General features: G+C 43.6%; 1 long non-coding RNA gene across 3 annotated transcripts in view; it reads left to right on the top strand.

Moving 5' to 3' along the window:
• The first annotated feature begins 288 nt into the window (after positions 1–288).
• LOC138526132 (uncharacterized) overlaps positions 289–23,419 on the top strand; it is a 186,674-nt gene continuing 163,543 nt past the window's right edge. For 2 of the 3 annotated variants that reach the window (XR_011283503.1, XR_011283504.1), the window contains exons 1-2: positions 289–637; positions 1,052–1,148. This is a non-coding gene — a long non-coding RNA (uncharacterized lncRNA). The remainder of the gene's footprint in view (positions 638–1,051; positions 1,149–23,419) is intronic. The other variant, XR_011283505.1, reaches the window with a different exon arrangement.

Below are 23,419 nucleotides of genomic sequence, written 5' to 3' on the forward strand. Positions count from 1 at the left end.
TGGGCAAGGGTGCATTCACTAGTGTGGAATCTAATTTTTGCACCCTTTTTTCCTCTTTTTTTCCCACATTTGTTGATACTCTTCCTTCTGCCGGTAGGTGGCAGCTCCATGTGGCTCCATGTGTGTAATGATATTGTTTGGCGGTGGGTCCTATTCCAACAATTTCAAAGGACAGTAAAACAACTATAGTGCTTCTTTTTCAACCACTAGAGGGCTTGAGTCGAGATGGCTCCCACTAAACACCAAAAAGAGACTACGGACCTGTATGGAGTCCTCACACACTAGATGATTAAATACACATGTAAGAGGGCGCCCGCCAACTTTTTCCGGCGTTCTACAGCGAAAGCGAACTCAGGAATTACAACTTTGACTGGAAGGCTCCTCCTTACTGCACGACCTGCAACAACAGGTAATAGCCGCCGAGATTTCGAGCGAATGATGGGAAATAGCAAAGGCTAATCCGATGCAGCGTTAAGAGGGGAGAACCCATAGTGATCTACTTCGCAGGTTTCTGCTTTTTGGTTCCCCTTGCTTTTACACAGCAGTTGTCTGCATTGAAAAGTCACCGGATAACGACCTGCGGCTCATATTGAGGGACACAGAGTTTTTCGGGGATCCCTACTGCAAACCAAATAAGGTAACCTCCTGAGAATTCTATTTAAGAACTTTAGTTTATGACTCATTATTGTGAAATAGATTAAAACGGCAGAGATGAGGCACGAGTCTTTAGAATGATGTGAACTTGTGACTAATAGACAGATGGACTTCCGAGGCCCCCTGTCGAGAGGAATCTCTTTTTTTCTTGTTACTCCGCATAGGTGCATTTGTTGTTACTCCTCTATATGACGCGCCCTTCAGACGATTTAATTTAGTTTTATAGATGAAAAGACTGATAAATAATATCTTCTAAAAGTGCGGGCAGTGAATCTACCTGCCCCTTGTGTCACCATACTGTTTAGTATGTTAAACACAAACTGCTATATGAATTGGACCGCTAGAGCATTGGCAACTTGGTAATTGTCTGATTTTCTTCGATATGTATCTCCTATAGATGAGACCATCTCATAGGTGAAACGAATAATTACTGGTCGAATAAATTGAAACCAGCCATCCCCCTCATTTTCAGATGCCCACTACGACATACCGAGGTAATGAAATGTTTATTTACCCCTGTTTGCACAGACTAAAACTGTTCCCACAATATGTATTTAAGGTTGTTATTTTGGTTTTATTTGTTTGTCTACCAACAGCTATCAAAAGGGAAATGTAGTGTAACTAGGGCATGATTCGATGGGTGTATTGGGAGGATCCCATTGGAAATAACTGAATGCAATAGAGGGGCGAAGGAAAAAGATCTGATCTCACTGGTGCTGTGCAAGCTTGACATATCCATATATTCTTTAGATGATGTGTGAATTATTTGCCAGAATTCAAGTAACTTATGATCAATTATTACATGTTTCAGGATATTCCTGTCTTTAATTCCAGACACATCATACATAACCTGTTGACCTATCTAATAATCCATCTTGCACTAACTTCCAATCTCCTACTATTATACAAGAAACATTTCTAATCTCTGTCGAAATTTTATTAAGCATTGAGGGGAAACCACTTTTATTCCCAGTGGCTGCATAGTTGGAACCGATAACAAGACGTCTCCCTTTTATTTTGATATAAGCCAAGCATATGATGCCTTCCCTATCCATTCACATTCTAAGAATGATACATATCAACGTGTTACTTATTAGTATAGGAACAACATATTTCTTACTAGCAGGCAGGCAACCAACTGTCAATTACCTTTCCTAACCATTCCATTTTTTATATATCAGCCTCTTACGGAACATGTTATTTGTCTAGGACCAATGTTATGGTTGACTGTTTGGACTTAAAATATTGGACAATTGTTTTCCTTTTCTTTTTATTTAACTGTTCACGCTGTTCACTTTTTATATTATAATTGTTGAAACAGCTATTATTCAGACATAGCTAATAATAATGCCGGTAATAAGGTTGTTGATGTAATACGAGTAAGAGACTATGGGCCTCATTGAGACCCTGCCGGTCCAGAAACTCGGGTTCCGGTAAGCTACCGGTACAGTTGTTTCCGGACTGGCTTATTAAAGGTCTGCCTGCCGAAACCGCAATGCCTGACAGGTCTGACCCTGCTGGGCACAGCGGCCCAAGTAGGCAGACCCATTACGGAAGCACCAGCACCGTTAACAATGTTGCCTGTGCTTCTGTGTCCCCATTCCCATATGGCAATGGGGAACAACATTTTAACGTCACGTGATTCTCTGGGCCGCCAGGGTTGTAATCCCCCCGGTGGCACTGGGAAGTCAGGTGTTCGTAAATATTTACGGGTCCGGCGGCAACCCACCGGTAACACTGGCACGGTTACTGCCAGACCCGTAATGAGCCCCATTGTCCCATTGCAGAAGTCCAAACATATCTTTTTTTTTTTTTTAAAAGTATCAAACTGCCTTAGAATAAACCAGTTCAACAATATAACAACACTTATCACATAAGGGACATTATTGCTTAAGTATTCGATGGCCCAAGCAGGCAAGAGCTGTGCCTGGTGTCCCACTCTAGGAACACAATGTTCTGCACGCAGCCCAACTGAAGCTACGCAGATAGCATTCAGTGTTACTATTGGACGTCAGTGGGACATCACAGATCAGGCCCCGCTGCCTCTCTGAGGAAGCTAGATGCAGTGTTAGCAATGCATCAATCCCAGCCCCTGATGTCTGGTTGCAAATCAAACTAAACACATTTAGATTGCTGCATGCATTAAGACAAGATATCGCATTGATCATGGTGGTTAGGCTTCTACACATCTTATTGTGTAGAACACAATAATTCTTTTTGGACATCAGGCGCTCATCTCCCATTTGCAAACTCTCCAGCACACAAGGAGAGTACAAGTTTATCTCACAATTTCCTGCAAACGTTACTTGACCTCTACCCAGCTCGAATGCATTCCTGCAACTCTTTAACCAAGATAATTAAAAATGTAGTGATTTAAAAAAAAAAGGTGAACCATCCTGTACCTTTCTTGTATGTAATCGCATTATAGGCATTCTAGATGGTGGTAACTTTCTTTGATCAGTTTAAAAGATCTGCAGCCTTTCACACGGAGTAGCATTCCCTCAGTGGTCCCATCCCTTCCTATCTGATGCCCACATAGAGAGGAGTGAAGCAGGGCTAGGGCCAGAGTGCACCATAAGGTGGTGTTGTAAAAGATGTCATGGTATCATGGCCTCTTCAGCACTTCAACTTTGATTGAGCAAATGTTACCGGGCCAATTCTTTGGAGGTATCCGAGTTTCAAATACCTCACTCACATTAGGGTTCTTGCTGTAACTGCTGCTGAACAGCCCCTTCCTGTTTTCTATTCATTATAGCTCAAATCACAATCAGGCTCGGACCGGCCTATAGGACAATAGGGCACTGCCTGAAACAAAAACACAAATGCTAGTGCGGGCTAGTTGTTTGGGTCAAAGTGGGCCACATTTTTGGCCTATGTGGGCTAGTTTGAGAATTTACTTCACCATGCGGCTAGTCGCTTTGACCAGTGTTACTGAATAATTATTCTTTAAAATGCACAATTTGCATCACATTTGATCAAAAACCTCCCCCTTTAGAACTACTCAAACAGTCTGTCACAAAAGGAATGAACTGCCATTTGCAACTAAGGGCCACTTTTTCATTGGTGCCTGAGACAATTGTATGCCCCAATCCGACCCTGATCAGAATCAATTTTGTATTTTGGTAATTTATTTGTCTTTTGCCAGCAGACTTTTTACAGTTTGTGTGGCTAAAAAAGGATATTTTCCACTTGAGAGTTGATAAGCATGCTGAAAAGCTTGCTCTGTTTTGAAGCCGCACAATGCTATATTTTTCTCTGGCACGAAAACCATTTGCAAATGAAAACACACATTTGTTTTACAGTTTCAGATCATAGTGACTGAAGATTCATCTTGATAACTAACATGTTTTTTGTTTCTGACATCAGACCAATGCTTTTCAAAACAAGCACTGGCATTGCCAACAGTTTGGGCTTTTGTGTAGGCATGGGAAAGGCACTTGACAGGCACGTCCATAGTAGTATTAACTGTCCATTGATGGTAGCATGTGCACAATGATGCGAGTACCTGGCCTTTAAATAGCAGTGCCTGGCAAATGCCAACAGTTATATGCGAGCCAAAACTGTGGGCTTTGCCAATGCTTGTTTTTAACAGGACTTCAGTGAAGGACACATATACTTCGTATAAATTCAGAGGCTGAAGGTAGACCTGGTTAAAACATATTTATTACACCAGTAGCGTGTTTACAACTACAATTAAGGCATTAACACTCAGATGACTGCTTTGAAAATACACTGGCAGGCACTTTGAGTTCTACGTTTGACGGTAGACTTGGTTACAGTGAGCACACAGAGTTCCCATGAGGAAGTGTTTTGGGCGAGGATGGGAGAAACTGGGTGGGGATGGCCATACGGATTAGCATGCCATTGGGCAGTCAATGGGTGAGTAAATAACCAAACAACAACTATAAGCTGTATGTCCTCATGCCATTTCTCCCTTTCTGTACTGTAATGCAATAGTTTCGGCTTGTGGAGTCACAATTAACAATATGATATGCTCTTTGATGTACCAAAGCTTGGTACTGTGGGCTGATGGTGCATGTGTGTGTATAGTTATCTGATCATAACATTAAGTATATGTCAGTAACTGGATCCATTCAAACCAATTTTGCTGTAGCCCTACACGGAGACAAGGGCTACGTGACTGCAGCTGCTGTTTTTGCTGTTCGTGCTGGAGTGTCGGGAGGAGGGGCTGTCCCGAATCTTATTTATATCTCTGAATGCCTGTGTAAAACACACGCTTTGGCGGATCACCCCCATCCAAACTATCATAAAAGGAAGGTAAGGTTCATCAGTGTTACTGTATCTTGCAAATAACCCATTTAGGGAACCATGAGAGACTGCTGGATCTATATCCTTTGATCTCGTGCTCCACAGGGTTCACCTAACTGTAAACATTGGCTTCATCTCTGACTCTAATAATTCAGTAAAATCTCCAAAAAAGCTCCACGCCATATTTGCAAAAAAGAGAACATCTTCTGTGAATTCTGCTCTGGTGCCATCCATAGAAGTTCTGACTGAGGACTGTGGGTCTAGAGACCTTTGACTCAGTTGGAACCTGAAAGCATAAAACACCTAGAGCAGATCCTGCGAAAGTGGTACGCTGGTGGTAAAACAGGCAATGTCAACCACATATAATCTACGAAGTGCCCTAACGGCGGACAAACAACTGTTTCAAGAACCACAAGCTATATCTACTCCTGTTGCTCGGAGAATTTCAGGAACAAAACTCCCACTATCCCATTTCAAAGTGGGAGGTGGTACTTTTGTTCCGCCAATGAGCACCTTCATAGAAGATTTGGAAGTGCCTACTAGTTCGGGACTATCAGCCATTAAGATATTTAAAAAAAAGATCTACCACATGTCTCACATTTAAGTACTTCAGCACAAACTATTCTAATCTCCAATTTAAATTATACAGTCACATCCGCTTCAATAAAAAATGCGATCGAAGATCATTTCTCTAAACCAACTGAGGCATTAACAAAGGATAATGCTCTTATACCCACAGACCAATTTCCTCAACCAATTCAAGCATCAGACAACTCGGACAACCAAATTGTGATTAATGCACTCTCCTCGACTGTCTCCTCACAGCTGCAAACCTCTGATTTATCAATGGAGCAGATTCCAACTTTGGAGAACTGGAATGCATCTATTAATACTGCTCCCTTAAAACACAAAACAACTCAAGCTTCTGAATATCAAAACAAGAATGCAATATTACCACCAAATGTAGAGGATGATCTGAGCCCTCCTACCATCATAGCTTTGAATTTTGTTCTAACCTCGCTGGTTAAAGTGTTTGAAAATATTAAATCTAAAGTGGAAATGCACTCTGGAATCTTACTGGAACTATCGAAGGACATGGAGTCTTTGGACTCAAACATGGGGGCATTAAAAACAACTACAAATGAGCAGAGAGTTGTCTCAAGAAACCTGTGGCAGTCCAAGTAAGTAAAATGGACACTCTATGCTCACAAGGAATTGAAACTAAACAGATTTTGTCTCTACTAAAAGAATCTTGGGAACAGGGCCAAATAAATAGAAAAGAACCCAGTGAGTCCACGACACCAGAGAATCGTGAAATGGCGGATAATTGGGATGATACACCTCTGTCGGCCTCTACGATGGAAGAATTCATGCGGCTAGCACAGCTGGCTGAGGACGAATTTATACCAACTGTAAATGATGGTAAGTCTCAACAAGCTGATCCGGTAGAAGAACAGACCGGTAATAAGGGATCTTTACCTAAAACCTATAAGAAGCTGAATGGAAAATCCAAAAGGAAAAGAAACAAGAACATGGAAGAATTACAAAAGGGACAAAAGAACACAAATTTGAGTGCTAAACAAAAGGTCTCTGAATTTTGTATACCTAACATGAAGCATTCGGCTGAAACTGTGAAAAAACGGACTCTACCTCTTGGAGTGAAGCCCGGTCGGAAAGGCCCTAAACAAGGCTCGGCCAAAAATCAAAAACTAAAAGTGGTAGAGTCTGAGACAAAAAAGACTTTGGACAAGGCTCCTTCGCCTGTTAGCAAGGTGACAGTGAGTAGTCAGACAGATTCCATTGCTCCCCTAAAGAAAATTGCCCCGATATTTCTTCCTCCAAAACAAAAAGTGAATACTATTGCGTCCTCCTTTAAAAATGGCCCCAATCTTTTTGAAGCATATAAAGACGCAAGTACCATCTGATGCCCATGAAAATAGGAGAGGAGCGAATATTCCAGTGGTTGAAAAGAGGGACTTACAGAAAGAAGTGGCAATGGAGGATGAGGAAATGAAACTTATGGGACATACTTTTGGAAAACCAAGTACTTCAAAGGTTGATCATACCCAAATGATCTCAAGGGGAATAAACCTCTCATCTTCGGTCGCGAAAGAATTTCCTGGTCCGATTGGGAACATTTCTGCAATTAACTTCCCCTCACAGAAAATCTTCCTCTCTAAGACCAACGATAATAAATCAAGGAGTCCTATTAATCGACCAGTTATCTTGGAGGAGATGAAATCAATGAAACTATTGAAATTCCTTATCTCCAGCGATATTGATCGAGTACGTTTTCCAAACTGCCCTAATACGTCAGTAACGGAAATTCAACTGAAATCAAGATTAGCATCCGAGTTCATGCTTGAGTCAAATGAGGATTGGAAAAAAAGAGGCTATGTTGTATCAAGAACTAATCCCAATGCCGCCTTAAACACAGTCTCTGAAAAGGAGCACCCAATGAGGAAGGGATCTGGAAATCTTTGGGAAATGGTTCCGGAAATTCTAGCACAAGTTTTCCAGAAGATGGGTCTACCTGAACAAAGGCTCTAGCAAAACAGGAAGTTAGATGCCTATCATTGAACTCCAGAGGATACAATTATTTTGTAGGAGACAAACACAGAGATTTCATTTTCAAGAATTTTGGACTGATCTCCTTACAAGAAACATGGTTAGTTGAAGAAGTGGGCATTGCAGGTTTCTATGTCTTCCAACAAACTGCAGATCATAAAGGTGTCGGTCTTCCAAATGGAGGTTTTCTGTTTGCATGTAACAAAGAGTGTTTTAATGAATGTTCTATATTATCAAATAATCTTCAGGGCATATTGGTGGTCAGAGTCCAGACTAAAGAAATTTCAACACTATCCAATTGGATTGTAATTACAGTTTATTGGAATCCTGTATGGTCTGCTCGGGGCCTCTTCTTACAGCAGCTCTCCGATTTACTGGTTATAATATTAACAAATGTTCCCAGAGATGAACTAGTGATACTGGGCGATTTTAATTCGCAATGTGTTAATATAGACCCAACTCTGCTTTTGTCAAAAAGGAAGTTCATGAATGGAAAACTGTGGGTGGAATTTATGTCAGATTGGCATCTAATTATGCTGAATGGGAACGTGAGGGGGGATATACCATCTGTACCATCTTGGGAGAGAGGTGGCTCCTTCTCCACTATTATGTTTTTGTTTCTGGTAATATCTTTAATAAATGTGTTTCCCTAAAGCTCACCCATACTTTAGAGAGTGATCATGCCATGTTAGATTTCATTATAAAAACAGATGCGATATCTGTAGACCGGTACTACCCGCACACTTTGGATATAAATCAAGCTGGAAATCGGGTTGTAAAGTTTGGAAAAGGGGGCCAAACTTTGAATGACAACCTGGAGGAAGCGATTGACAAAATAACGGCTAAAGATTTGAGAAACCATTGTAATCCCAGCAACTTTATTGGTTTCATATGGTCTCTGAACCCACCTATTTCTGGAAAAGACAAACCAAATCAAAGGTATAAATATGGTTATGATAATCAGATCCAGGGCAAAAAGAAACATTTAAGGGCGGAGAAAAACAAATTATAAAGAACAGTGAAGGATGAGAGGTTATGCCAGAACCAAATTAAAAAACTACAGAACCAATATAAGAATTGGGTCAGAAGTTATAGATATATGCTCCTGCAAAAACAAGGGGAAGAAATGCTGCACACCGTTTCCTCTCAAAATTCAAAGAATTTCTGGTCACTTGTTATTCATGCAGACCCCTGCACCAGTTGCACCCTAGAATCGGTGGCAGAAGAAGAGGCGTGGGTGGCCCATTTTATAAAGGTTTATGCTCCTATTCTCTCTGAGTCCTATTATTACCAGGAAGACTCCATATGGACTCTTAATTTCGATGTAGAAGACATTATGTGTCTGATAAAAAAATCTTCAAATTCAAGGGCACCAGGGCCAAATGGTCTATCGAATTCAGTTCTGAGAAATAATCCAGCTTTGTGGTCACGCCTACTGAAAATCTTGTTTGACAACATTATTGATACAAAAACAACTCCGATATATGGAAACAGACTATTATTATTCCGGTTTATAAACAGGTAGATTGATCTCTGCCGATTAATTATAGGCCAATTTCCCTTCTGGATGCAGATGGAAAGATTTTCAGTGGTCTGGTCCTCTCGGAACTTAGAAAATTGGGCATCCTCAAATGATATAATCCCCAAGCAACAAACAGGGTTTCGGAGAGGCTTATCAACTACTTTGAATATACTCATCCTCACCTGTATCTCCTCATTGTCCTTTGTCAAAAATGGTATTCCCCTTTTTGCTGCCTAGGTGGGTCTCCCAGGCGTTTGATACTATCAATAGAAAAAGGCTGTGGCTCAAATTAAAAAATTGGGGTTTACTGGATGGCCTCCTTAATATTCTTATACATCTTCATGAAGACTCTGTCATCAGAGTCAGACTAACAAATTCTGGTCTTCTAACAAAGAATATTAAAACGGAGAGGGGGGTCCATCAGATGTGTCTTTTGCCTCCTATTTTGTTCATACTGTTCATGGCGGACCTGTCTAATTGGTTGCTAGAGAAAGGTTTGGTGGTGCCTAGGCTTGGGGGAGGCAAAATAGCGTGGCTTGCCTACGCAGACGACATAGTGGTTATGAACCACACACAAGTCGGGCTGCAGAGGCTTATGGCGGCACTATCTGAATACGCTAGTTTGAATGACCTGACCATAAACCCAGCCAAATATAAGATTGTAATATTTAAACATCCCATTAAAATAACTAATCACTATCCATGGCAACTGAATGACATTATGGTACCAGTAGGCAAGGAGGTTACCTATTTGGGTTGTCAAATTCCATCTTATCCATCTATGTCTCATCTCCAAACTACAATAGAACCCAAGCAAAGAAAATTAGGAGCGCAAATGAAAAAAGTCTACAGTAAATACTGTAAATTCTCATTAATTCCACTGATAAAATTCTATGGGGCGAAGGTTCTTCCCTCTATTAGTTATGGTCTAGAGTCCTATCCACAGTCCTTTGAACTAAATTGGGAAAAAATAGAATCTCAGCTATGGAAAGGGGTACTATTATTACCAAACTGCATACCAATGTCAAGCCTTAGATATGAGCTAGGCCTTGCTTCCCTGTTGTCTTTAATGGAATGGAAATGGATATATATATATAACTATATATAGTTATAGACTATATATAGTCTATATAGACTATATATAGACTAATATATATATAGACTAATTTTGTGTATATAGTCTATATATAGACTAATATATATAGACTATATAGACTAATTTTGTGCCCTCAAAAAGGCACAATGTATCAGAACGCAGCAGTTCAGCTGGAAAAGGGGGACAACACATTTCTGAATACACTAAGCTGTGTCTGTAGAAAAAATATTGGTAGCAGCAGATACCTCCATAGATATTCTAATCCAGAATCCTGTAATGGTAAAGAAACATCTAACTCGAATGGATTGGATTAGAACTATCGCGAAAATGAGAGAGGCCAAACTCTCGGCTTCCTGGACAAAAATTGATAAGCCTATTCGATCTCTGCCGGCCTAGCTAAAAAAATCCTCAAACCAGAGAATAATATCAGATTTCTTAAGATTTAGACTAAATATGGTGCTAACGTTAGAACTAAAGCATATTAGAGATCCAACTGTTTATCCATGTAATATCTGTGATAAATGTGAAGAAGGTGTTAAACAAAGTACGATCCATTTGTTGTCAGAATGTGGGGGGACGTGTCCACTGAGACAGAAAAGATTTCAAAGATTTGTACACAACCCGCAATCACTTAACTCACTCTTTTCTGGGAAAGACTTGTGCAAGGTCAAGAGACCTTTCTTACCTATGAAGTTATCTGCTTTCTAACAGATATGAACTTACTGTCTGGGAGGTTGGCAAATTCTGGTACAAAATTGGAGACTCTAGTGCTTTCTAAGTCTGTGTTGGTTAATTGGATTCTGTGGTGTGGGCAATCCTTGTATTGGTATGATTCGGCCTCATTTGGCTGAATCCGGGTTTAGAAATTAATAATAAAATGCTTAATTGGAGGGGCTGGTCTAACAGGGGCATTCTGAAAATAGGGGATGTATGGAGAGGGGGGAGGATGGTTCCGTTTAAAGAATTAGCTAATCGTTCTAGTCTGCATAATAGAGAGGCGGGTAGATATGGGCTTTTGGAGCGGTTGCTGATGGAAAGATTGCAAATGTTGAGCGGACCTTTGAGTGGTAGACCCCTGATTTGTGAGATTTTTGCTACGTCTCCTAGGACAGTTTCTACATATGTTAGGCTGATGCCTTTGCAGGACTGTATGAGGAGTTCCTGGGGTCAGTTGCGAATGAAGTGGGTGTCTGAATTGGAAACTGATCTTTCTGATGGCTTGTGGGATAATAGCTGGAGGGCTTCGGTGAGGGCCAAGGTTGATTTAAATCTGAGGTATATTCACCAACGTCTTTTAGGCCGTATTTATTGGACACCAGTGAAAATAAAGGAGAGAGGCTTGGCTGATGTAGATCTGTGCTGGGGGCGTGGGGGCTCGAGAGGGACCTATCTACATATGCTCTGGGAGTGTAGAAGAGTGCTGGACTTTTGGAGAGAAGTTTTGGATTGCATTGATATGGTAACTAGTATGACACTGCCTCGTACTTTTCTGTCAGTGATTATCCTTTCAACTGATAGTCGAAGTGTGGAGATGTGGGATTGTTCGGAATGGATTGATAGAGCATTGTTGATGGCCATAAAACAAATAATGAAGGTGTGGAAATCCAGGAAGAAGCCAAATTGCGAGAACTGGGTGTCGGATATGCAGACGCTCTCTTGGTATGAGAAGACTCAGGCAGTTCGACAACATTGGGAAACTGAGTACGAGGAGAGATGGGGTTCATTCAGGGATTTATTTGGATGAGGTGCAGGCTTTGGTTTATTTTGTGGATATTGAGGTTGGGGATTGGTAGGGGTGTATGTTTTGTCCTTTTTTTTGTGTTTTGTGTTGTCACGTCTTGCCATGAGGTAGGAGGGTGGGGATGTTTTCGGATTTCGTTTTGAATAGATGTTACTTTAGTAGTAATTTGCAATTTGTTGCACTGATGTATATGGAGTAATCTTTTGCTTGTTCCCATTCTGTTGTTACTCAGTTGTATTATGTTTTGTATAATTATTCAATAAAGTTGATATAAAAAAAAATGAACTTACTGTCTGAGAATAGTTAAAGGAATACTTGCTGTGCATTGTCAAACCTGATAGCTAAATTCCCTCTCTGTTGTTGTTTGATTTGATTTTTCTGCATTTCTTCCTTTTCTTCCTCTTTCCGCTTTTATATATAGAAAAGTCTAATTTTAAATTGATTCTTTTTATTGTTATCTGTTCTTGTGATAATGTTTTAAGTATGTTTGTTTTTGTATGTGTAAAAAGTCAGATTTTGACTAATATCACAATAAAAAAAATAAAAAACATTTTGCTGTGATTATCCTCTGTGCTCTTGTAGAGGAGCAGGTAAATCATTTTTTTGCCAGTTCCCGCACCTTCACCACTGTCATATTGGAACAGTCAGAGAAGAGCTATAGATGGGACCCCTGTATCATTCCTATACTGCATTGAGTGTATGAGAGACGTTATGCACTCACACAGCCATATAGAACGTACCCTCCCACTGAAAGTGTGGAAGGATGTTGTATGGAAGAATGCTACATGGAAGGATGTTGCATGCCAAGATATCAGAATGCATCAGTGAATATCAGTCATGGACGGACGTTAAAGTGAAATCTGATGAGGACAAAGTGATGTCATATGTGAACCTATGTTGAAGCGATATATAAAAATACTAAGCAACAATGTAACTGAAGCACTAAGAGTAACATGAACCTAAAGCTAAAGTAGTCATGATCTAAAAGAAGATGAAGTAACTTACTGACCAATAACTGTAAATATGCGGTAACACAAGGTAGAAAGAAAACGTATAGAAGCTTGCTATAGATGAATATATAACGTGGCAAGGATGGCCATATTGGAAAATGGATGCTGGTTCACGTTGAATATAACCAATCTACTTCAGAGACAGGCCAAAGATGTAAGCGTCAGGATATGTGGAAAAAAAGCCCTGTGAACTGACCCGACAATGATGAGTCAAGTTTGGCCCAGATCAAAGATGCTATTTTGAAGGACAAGCACAGAGCACAAAGGGTGTACATGGATAAGCTCTAAATGTGGGGCAGTCTTCATAAATGAAGGAAGATGAAAACGTCTATGACAGTCAAACTGCTGGTCAATTAAATGTGCACAAAATTCATATGAGATAGAGTGAGCAAGTCTCTAGAGGCCAAAAGGAGCAACAGCACCATGCATAATTAAATCAAATAGCAGTAAATGGAAGGCAGAAATGGACAAATTCGAAGGCTTTTTCACATGTGACTGAGAAGTCAAAAACAAAGGTTATTCATTAGAGCCTCAAGCTAAGATAGTGGTGTGCTCACACTCCCTTGAATGTTCCAGGACTCTGAGCAGCAACAAGGTCAACTACGAATGGTAAACTTTGGCTATTGGCCTACCGATGAGAGATGATGGACTAATTGGGAAAATGGGGAGTGGGCAGATGGGATTCAAACACCTAAGTTTTGTTTTAAGTACGTGCTGCTAGGGAGCTGAAACTCCAACGATGGGACAGTAGGCCAACCAACCAGTGGGGTCGGGGGGCAACCTAACACATAATGCTGCAGGAACCAATCCACTGTGATTGTGCACTATAATCAGAACAGTATGCATTTAGAGGGTATCCAATGAAGCACTAATCCTCAAATGTTCTATAAGTAACTTTGTTCCCTTCGTAAATCCCTACCCTTCATATGTTTTGAATTTTGCCACGTACAATGACGTCATAGATGCAGCATATTGAGGTATAAGACCTCCATGCATTCAAACTTGTTTGTGAGTGTGCACACATCAGTTCGATGTCTGGTAGTTGACCCTGCTTTATTAAACTGAGAATAAAGTAGTACTTTTCAATATTTCTTGAGTCTGTCTAGTTATTTGGTTAGTGACCATTATTGTAATTCCATCAAGCACAAAATACGCTTCAAGGTGCTAGAGCACAATCTGATGCTTTTCACCAAAATCCTAATGATTTTTAGTCAATGTTTGTGTACAATAATGCAGTAAATTCCAGTTAGAACCCCATGTTTCCAAATTTGTCTCTGGAGGAAAACCCCACCATACCCCCAAATTGTGTTTCGGGCTCACTTGCAAATTCGGGCTCAACCAATTATGCCCCACCACTATATAAAGTCACCAGCCACCACTGTCTATGACATCAATCTGTGGGATGAGAGTTTAGAGTGAGGTAAGATCAAAAGTAGCAAAGAGGTATATGTTTGTGTTGAACGTTTGTTCTTTCAGAACTTAAATATTGTCTATATTTTATAAATATATTTGCATGTAGGTTGTAGATGGGAGCTGTAAAAGGAGACAATACGTCCCCTTGGTACATTTACAAAGTCTTTGTTTACTTTGGTGAAGATATAAAATGCTGAACCTCTAGGGTCCTTGTCGGTAAGGAAAGCCTGTTCCTATTTCCCAAGATAAATGACAAGGATATGATTAGTGGGATTTCAGAGGTAGGCAATTTGTTCCGGTGTAATGTGTTATTGAGTAGCTCTCCCTCTGTGAGGTCATTTATGGTATTGCCATCATGACAATAACTCTCTCCTAGTCAGCTGCTACGACTGTCATTCTCTGGTTGGTTTGATGGGGAGGTAAACCTAGAATGTCCCTGTTGTGAAAATACTGGGGACATAATGTGACAAAGCATAGATCCCCATGATCCCTTGTTAATCTGGCTTTCTGAAAGTGAGCAATTCAAGAGGCATGCTTGGGTAAAGGGGATATGTTATGTTACATTAGATATGATATGTTGATTTATACCGCACAGCGCTGCCATTTATATGGTCACTAGGTGCTGTCGCGGATCTGAAAGGGAAGGTGAGGAGGGGTTGCTTATGTGACAAGAGGGGAAATGACAAGGCACTGTGCTTGTCTGTTGCTTTGTTCAGAGCCCGTAGTAACTGGCATCTGTGCAGGTGTGTTTTCAAGGAGTGTTTGGTGTATGCAATGGTGCCGTATTGTTTCCAGTTTGGGAGACATCCAGTGTTTGACTTGTCAGGTGTTTGAGCTAATTGGTGAGATTTTCACAATGGTTAGAGAGATCTGGTGTTTTGGAGTGTTTTAATGAGGGTGCTTTTCTTGCCATCTGTGCTTGGTTGGTCAGTATGTGGTGAGTGATGGTGATTGAGTAGGAGATTGCTAGTAGGTTCTTTGGGTACCTATTTGTACAAAATCACAGGTCACAGTGCAACTATGCAATTCGTCTTTGTTGGGGATCCACATTCAAACAAGCAGGACTAGTGCACAGCTTCAGACATGATGCAGACATTTTAGGCTTTTCTAGATATGAAGAACAGCATGCAGAAAGCTGAAATGCAGAGATTTTATTTGGGATACCCCTGTGTGAACACTGTACCTATCAGTATAGGTCAATACATTCACCAAGACACACACAGACAGAGCACTTGTCAAATTAAATTATATGGATCCTCTCTGCCCACCATCACAGGCACTTAGGTTTGAAATACCTCTGAGATTAGTGTGGGCACTGCATGGACATAATGCAAGCTCCCACAAAGGGTAACCAAGTGTAATGCACAATTAGGGTGCAATATCACGACTCTGCAGGGATGCCCAACTGGGTGGGGGCAATATTAGTGCACCATAAAGGGCAAATGCAGTATGTATTTGATATCTTGCCGAGGTGGGTGCAAGAATATATGGCACAGAAAATCATTCTCCTGTTGGCCTAGATGTTGTGTTAAGTTATGTTATTGGAGTTTTGTATCATACTCTAACACCATTGTTCAGATCTACTGGCAGTCCTGTGGTCCAGGGATCGCTGGGAAATGCAAATGGATTTGTGCTTATCAGATGGTGCGAGTAGAGCAAAGAGGAATCAGCACCTGTGTGGCTGAGTTCTCTTAATGGTGTGTGGCTTTTCCCAAAAGGATGGTGTTTCTGGCTTGGAGGCCTGAGGGGAAGGGGTTTGTGTGCTGTGGGTGGACTTTTACAGTTGGTTTGGGAGACCAACCGCAAATGTCATCGCAATTATTGTTATTGGTGGAAGGTATTTGGTCATCCTATGTGTTGTTCCTTCAGGATTTGTTTGTTCTGGTCACAGTCCACAGAGGGTCATCTTCTGAGGGCTATGGAGAAATTAACATTTCGAATGCTGACATGCTTGTCATTCTTAAGAGTTCATGGGGGAGAGGGAGGCATGCAGAGCTCGCTCAGCCCACTGTATCTGGATCAGTAATGGGAGCTAAGCTGCAGATTGAAGTTACTGACAAGCCAGGAGGAACACATACAGAAGTGAAGTATGTCTAATGTTCCTGGTCTCCTTTGCCCGCTTATTAAAAGTCTGAGAATAATGATGATGATAATGATGACAACCATGATAAAGGTGGTAACCGATCTGAGTTTACGCCACTGCAACACAGGATTTTGGAAACTAGTGATATGGAGGAGGAGAAGAAGGCGGATAATGCCACAGCCATAGAGGTAGTTGAGTAAGACACAGCTACTTTTCCACTTGTCTAAAAGGTGTTTAAGAAACAGACTGTCAGACCTGAATTTCCATAATGACAGAATGTGGAAGCCACAGGACCAATTCCACCACATCCATAAGCACAAGAGCACACAGCATAGTTAAACTGACATGACAAACAATGACAGCTTCTCCCCACCTTTACTGTATCCAATAAAACTGTATGGGGAAAGTTTGGGACCAAGTTGAGTATCACCTCTTTGTGGTGCCATTTGATACAACACCATGCACTGGACGGTTTGAGCCACAATACCTTTACTGCAGCCCTCCAATCACAAGGGGCCAGTCAGCATGCTGCCCCAGTCTGTGAACACACCCTAGAAAATGTTGCTTCTTTTTTGCCATATGTCTCTTGACTGACTACATTGAGGCTGACTCGGTTGTAATAGAATGCATTAGCATTGATTCTACCACTGCTATTCTTTGAGTCCTGCACCTGCAATTTTACAGCCACAAGAATTAGAAATGTCAGACAGCGGTATTCCTGGGAACGTTTCCAGTTCTCCTTTTCTAGGTGCGACAAGACAAGGAGGGGAAAGAAAGGGAGGACAATAACAATGATCATAGTAGGCCTTGTGTCATTCAGATCGTGCAAGTGCAGCGAAGAGGGAGGGGAGAAGTATCAGGGGGGTGGGGGGAAGGGAGAAGTGAAGGCAACTCAAAAAGTTCAGCAAGCGGGTGGCTCATAAGCGCAGTGAAAAGGGACTGTAGGGTTGCAGGTACAGAGCCTTAAGTACAGGGGGAGCCTGGAGGCGATGCAAGAGCAACTGGACATACAGGAGCCTGGGCCAGAGTTCAGAGGGTAGCCAGGTTGACCAGCGCCCGGAGCAGTCAGCTACATCAGCAGAAGAGAGAGAGAAAGAGAGAAAGAGAGAAAGCGGAAGCGAAAAGGACAGTCTTGAGTTGCTTCCGGAACCAGAGGCTGTTCTGCTCAAGTTTGAGATAGACAGGGAGGCTGTTTCAGAGGGATGCCCCAGCCAAGGAGAGAGATCTGCCCCCACTCTCTGCTTGGAGAAACTTCAGACCCTCAGAGAGTTGGAGGTGGATGAGCAGAGAGCTTGAGAAGGTGCAGTCCCAGATGCCAGAAAGCCTTGTGGACAATGCAAAGGGTTTTGAACTTCATGCCTGCAGCCACAGGGAGCCAGTGGAGAGATTTCAGAGCTGGAGAGATAAGATCCTGGAGCTTGAGACGAAGACAAGTCTTGCAGTCCTGTTTTGGATAAGTTGTAACGGTCAAAGTGTAGTGGCAGGCAGATTTAGAAAGAGGCTGCTGCTGTAGTCCAGCCTAGAGAGGACCAGTGTTCTGGACACAGTGAGCTTAAGGGGGAAAGTGAGAAAAGGAAGAATACCTCTGAGAAGTGCAGCTGGTAGCTTGATTTCTTAGAGACGTCGGCGATGTGAGGAGAGAAGGAGAGGGCGCATTCGAAGATGACACCAAGGTTCTTAGCCTCACAGGAGGGAGCAGGAAGAGGGCCCGGAGTGGGCAGCCAGAGAGGAAAGGAGCTAGCAGGTGTACCGATGAGGAGGATCTCAGTCTTACTGGCATAAAGGCAGAGATCATTGGCAGCACACCATTCCTGAATTGCCACAAGTAGAGAAAGAGAGAGAGAGAAAAGAGTAAAGACCCCAGTTGGACCTGAGAGAGTCAGTCGGCGAGAAAGGAGGTCAACCAAGCAACAGCCTGATCAGTGATACCCAGGTCATCAAGGAGGTGATTGAGCAGAATGGCATGGTTGACTGTATCAAAAGCATAGGATAGATAAGGGAGAACGAGGACAGAAAGAAGGTTACAGTCAAGATTATAGAGCAGGTCTTCACAAGTGTTCAGGATAGCAGTTTATGTGTTTCTGGAAGCTCGGAAGCCAGACTGGTGATCGTGGAGACAACCAATAGATTCAGTATGCAGATTAAGCTAGGAGATGGGCAGCTTTTCCATGAGTTTTCCCAGGAAAGGAGTGATGGAGATTGGGCGATAGCTAGCCGGAGAGGAAAGATCCGCAGAGGGCTCCTAAACAAGGGGGTGCACAAGGGAGTGCATGAGGGGAGAGGGGAATGTTCCAGTGGCAAAGAAGTGATTGCAGAAATTGGCCAAGGTTGAAGCAAGGGTGTCAATGTTGTCCTTGATGGTTCTGAATGAGCAGGGGAGAACCTGCTTTAACAAGACTTTCATAGATCAGACTTTTTTAGAAACATCATCAGGGGTGAATCAGGGAAAGGAGGAGAAGGAAGATGGAGAGACGGCCACAGACGGGTCAGCAGTGGTAGAGTAGGATGAAGAGGAGGTAGAGGATGAGAAGTAGGACAGGATGTCCTGGGTTTTAGGAGTGAAATGAGAGGCCAAGGCCATGCAGAGGGCCTGGGAGGGAATAGGAGAGGTAGATACTGCAGCAGGATTGGACAGCTCCTTGCAGATTTTGAAAAGTTAGGCTGAGTTGTTAGATGCTGCAGAGAGGCAGGCTTGGATGTAGACTCTCTTCTTAGAGAGGGCAGAGACACTTTATTGCCTTTGGAGCAGGCGGCAGGCCAGTTTTTCTGGGGGTGCACCTGATGCCCTCCACTTCCTCTCAGCTGTCCTACACTTGCGTTTGAGGGTGGTGAGGTCAGAGTCATACCAAGAGTTGCACTTGGATTTGGGCTTCAAGCAGATCCTCATGACACGGGCAAGGACATCGATAGTGTTAGAGATAGAGAGATGAAAGTTAGAGATGGATGTGTCAGGGTGTAAGTCAGCCAAAGGTGCAGGAGGAGGAGAGAAAGTGGTTGCGAAAGCCTCAACTGACACACGCGCCATGGGTCGGATGACCAAGAAGGTAGGTGGCAGTGCTGGAGTCTGCTGCTTAACCAGAGGGGTAGAGAGAGAGAGATGTGGGAGGAAAGGAGAAAGTGGTCACTGCAAAAGAGTGGTGAGTGGATTAGAGAAGGGGAGGTCTGAGATCAGAACCTCCAGGCTGTGCCCTGCAAAGTGAGTCAGGTCAGAGGGAAGAATATATATATATAGAGAGAGAGAGTCGCAGAGGTTGCGAAAGAGTCCCAAAGAAGGGCTGGGAGCAGCCAGGTGGATGTTCCAGTCTCAGAGGAGGAGAAGTTGAAAGTTAGTGGCAAGGAGGGAGGAGGAGAGGTCAGTCCACTCAGAGAGGAAGAGGGCGACCTAGCCAGGTGACCTGTAGATAGTGGCCACTGTGAGAGAGAGAGGCCAGCAGAGATAGAGAGCCTACAAACGAGATGTTCAAAGGAGGAGTAGTCCTGCATTGGAATGATAGAAACGGGGATCCACTCTGGGAAAATGAAGTCTACACCTCTACCTGGATGCTTGGTTCTGGGTTCGGAGAGGATCTTGTAGCCATCAGGATGGAGAGTGTCAAAACTTGTGACAGAGCTGGCCATGAACCAAGTCTTGGTGAGACAAAGTACATCCCAATCAAGCTCTTCCAGGAGACGGCAGATGTCTGAGGAAGGTTTGACAGCTGAGCGAGAGTTTGAGAGTAGCGATGAGGAACAGGTTGCCATTTATGAAGGACTTCCGTGGAGGGGTACAGGCCAGAAGTATGCCCTGCAGAAGTGCAGAGCAAGACAGAGGAGAAGGGGCAGAGAGTCTGTATTGCCTTTGGAGCAGGTAGTAGGCCAGTTTGTCAAGGGGTGCACCTGATTCCCTCCACTTCCTCTCAGCCACCGTACACTTACATTGAAGGGTAGCGAGGTCAGAGTCGTACCAAGAGTTGCACTTGGTTTTGGGCTTCAAGCAGATCCTCATGACATGGGCAAGGACATCCAGAGTCTTATAGATAGAGAGATGAAAGTTAGAGAGGGCTGTTTCAGGGTGTAAGTCAGCTAAAGGTGCAGGAGAAGGAGAGAAAGTGGTTGCGAAAGCTTCAACTGACACACACTTCATGGGTGGGATGACCAAGAAGGTAGGTGACAGTGCTGGAGTCTGCTTAACCTGAGTGGTAGAGAGAGAGAGGTGGGAGGAGTAAAGGAGAAAGTGGTCACTCCAAAATAGAGGAGTGGTGAGAGGGTTAGAGAAGGGGAGTTCTGAGGAGAACAGAACATCCAGGGTGTGCCCTGCAGAGTGAATCAGGACAGAGGGAAGAATATAGAGAGAGATAGAGTCGTAGAGGTTTGCGAAAGAGTCCCAAAGAAGGGCTAGTAGCAACCAGGTGGATGTTCCATTCTCCAAGGGGGAGAAGTTGAGAGGTAGGGGCAAGGAGGGAGGAGGGGAGGTCAGTTCACTCAGAGAGGAAGAGGGCGAATTAGCCAGGCAGCCTGTAGATAGTGGCCACTGTGAGAGAGAGAGGCCATGAGAGATAGAGAGCCTGCAGACCAGGCGTTCAAAGGAGGAGTAGTCCTGCATTGGAATGATAGAAACATGGATCCACTCTGGGAACATCAAGGCTACACCCCTACTGGGATGGTTGGTTCTGGGTTCGGAGAGGATCCTGTAGACATCCGGAAGGAGAGTGTCAAAACTTGTGACAGAGCTGGCTGTGAACCAAGTCTCATTGAGACCAAGTACATCCCAATCAAGCTCTTCCAGGATACGGCAGATGGCAGATGTCAGAGGAATGATTGACAGCTGAACGAGAGTTGAGAGTAGCAATGTGGAGCAGGTTGCCACTCATGAAGGACTTCTGTGGAGGGGTACAGGCAAGAGGTACACCCTGAGGAATTGTTGAAGGTGCCCGAGGATGGACAGCAGAGGAAGGAGAAGGCAGGGTAGTCAGATAGGAACAAGAAAGTGCCAGAGGGTTGGTGGAGGAAAGAGGAAACAGGGTGGCCAGAAAAGCAGCAGGCGGTGCCGAGAGGTGGCTGAGGAAGGAGTCAGCAGAGGGGCCAGAGAGGGATAAGCAGGAGAGGAAAGTAAGTTGATAAGGCACGGGAAGCATCTATAAAAAAGGAGGAGATAGGCCTAAGGGCCCTGGACCAAGGTAAGTGCCATTAAAGTAGAAATTAATTATCGTTTTAGAGGAGTGAAAGGAGAGAGAACAGAAACCAAAAGGGGGTACATAGGCCTGGAGAGGGAATGACAAAGAGGATGTTGGTAAGGGTTTGTCTGGAGGAAGCACTGGTGTAGGTATCAGCGATAGGGCGGCGTGGGTTGGACAACAGGATGTCCCTTTGGAGCTTCTTCCTGCCAGATTTAGTGAGAGGGATAGGATAGTCAATAGAAAAGCAAATATAAAAGACAGGTGAGACCAAGAGCACCATAGAGGGTGAAGGAGGAGAGATGGGTGGTAGGTAGAATGGAGCGCAAGCAGGGGAGAGTGGATAGCGCTGGGGGGGACAGGCAGGAGGGAGGCACAAGGGAGGATATGAAAGGAAGGAGAGAACAACAAAGAACAAGAACAATGGACCTGCGAAATCAGATGCAATACAGAATCTACAGCAAGGCAGAGAGCACAACAGGGAACCTACAAGTAAAGTATGTAGATGCAATACAGAAACCAACAGCAAAGCACAGAGCACAACAGTGAACCTAGAAGTGAATAAAGCAGGTAGTGCAATGCAATGCCAAAAACTGTATAGAAAAACAGTGTCAAAACCGTAGATAAAAACACAATACCAACGCCATAGAGAACACACAAAGCCAATACCATCAACAAGGCACAAAACACAACGGGATACTAGGAGTAAAGAATGCAGGCAATGGGCCTCATTACACGGTAGGCAGAGGACCAAGGTGCTGTTAGCACCTTGGTCCATGCTGGTAAAATACTGGCACCGCCTTGGTGGAAAGGGGAATTCCCGCCCTATTCCAAGGTTGGCGGAGTGGTAATTCCCCCTTCCACCATTGCCCTTCCCCATTCCCATTTTTGCTCCATAGGGCTCTACGGGAATGGGCGGTACCGTAATTAGCACCCTGGTCCCTTTGCGGGTTGGTTTTTAACGCTTGCTAAACAGCAGGACCTCGTAGTAAGGCGGTAAGGGTTTACCGGTACCGGTGCCCTTACCGGTAACGGTAAACCCTTGCCGCCGTCCGTGTAATGAGGCCCAATGTAATGTAATTCCAAACACCGTGGAGCACAACACAGTGGGGGTCATTCCGAGGTTGGAGGTAAGGGAAAAACGATGCCGGTAATGGATTATCGGCTACGGGCTATTCTGACCAACCAGACCGCTATTTACGGCACCGTAAAGTACGATGCAGTAAATAGTGGTCTTGGGTTGCGTGTTAGCTATTAGCGGCATGGCGTAAACCGGAGCTGATCACAAGTAATGCACACATATAAACAATGGCCTCCTGAAGCCCGTAAAGTACCTTAACGGCATGGAGTACATACAGGCATCTCAGAGAAGGTGTTAAGAACCCTGAGCAGTGGTTCCCAGAGCCACAGGTGCACACAATCAGCACAGGTGTAGGCAATGGAGTCTGCCACAGCAGAAAAGGATCACAACCACACACCACACCCCCTCCCACACCAAGATGATACCAATAGTGGTAGCATTACTGAAGCAGGAGGCCCTGCTTGCAAGGCCTCAAATACAACAACAACACCAACAACACCAGGCCCCACCACAGAGGAGACACAGGAGGAGAAGGAGGGTGAGACAGGCCCAGCATGCACGACCAGTGCAGCCACTGTTACCACACCGGCAGCCCCCAATCCCACGCATCGGGTCCAGTCCCTCAACCTAACCCCTGAGCAGATCCACACCCTGTACCAGCTTGACTGTGACGCCATCACCAGCATAGTCGACCTGAGACATGACGACATAGTGAGCCTCATAGAAATACACACCACCATCCCCCCTCTACTGAAGGTGGTGTCTGTGCTCCACTTCCATGCCACAGGCACCTACCAGCACACAGTGGGGCACAGGCATGGCATATCAC

The sequence above is a fragment of the Ambystoma mexicanum genome, chromosome 7p, assembly GCF_040938575.1.
Source record: "Ambystoma mexicanum isolate Mex_15411 chromosome 7p, UKY_AmexF1_1, whole genome shotgun sequence".
Lineage (NCBI taxonomy): Eukaryota > Metazoa > Chordata > Amphibia > Caudata > Ambystomatidae > Ambystoma > Ambystoma mexicanum.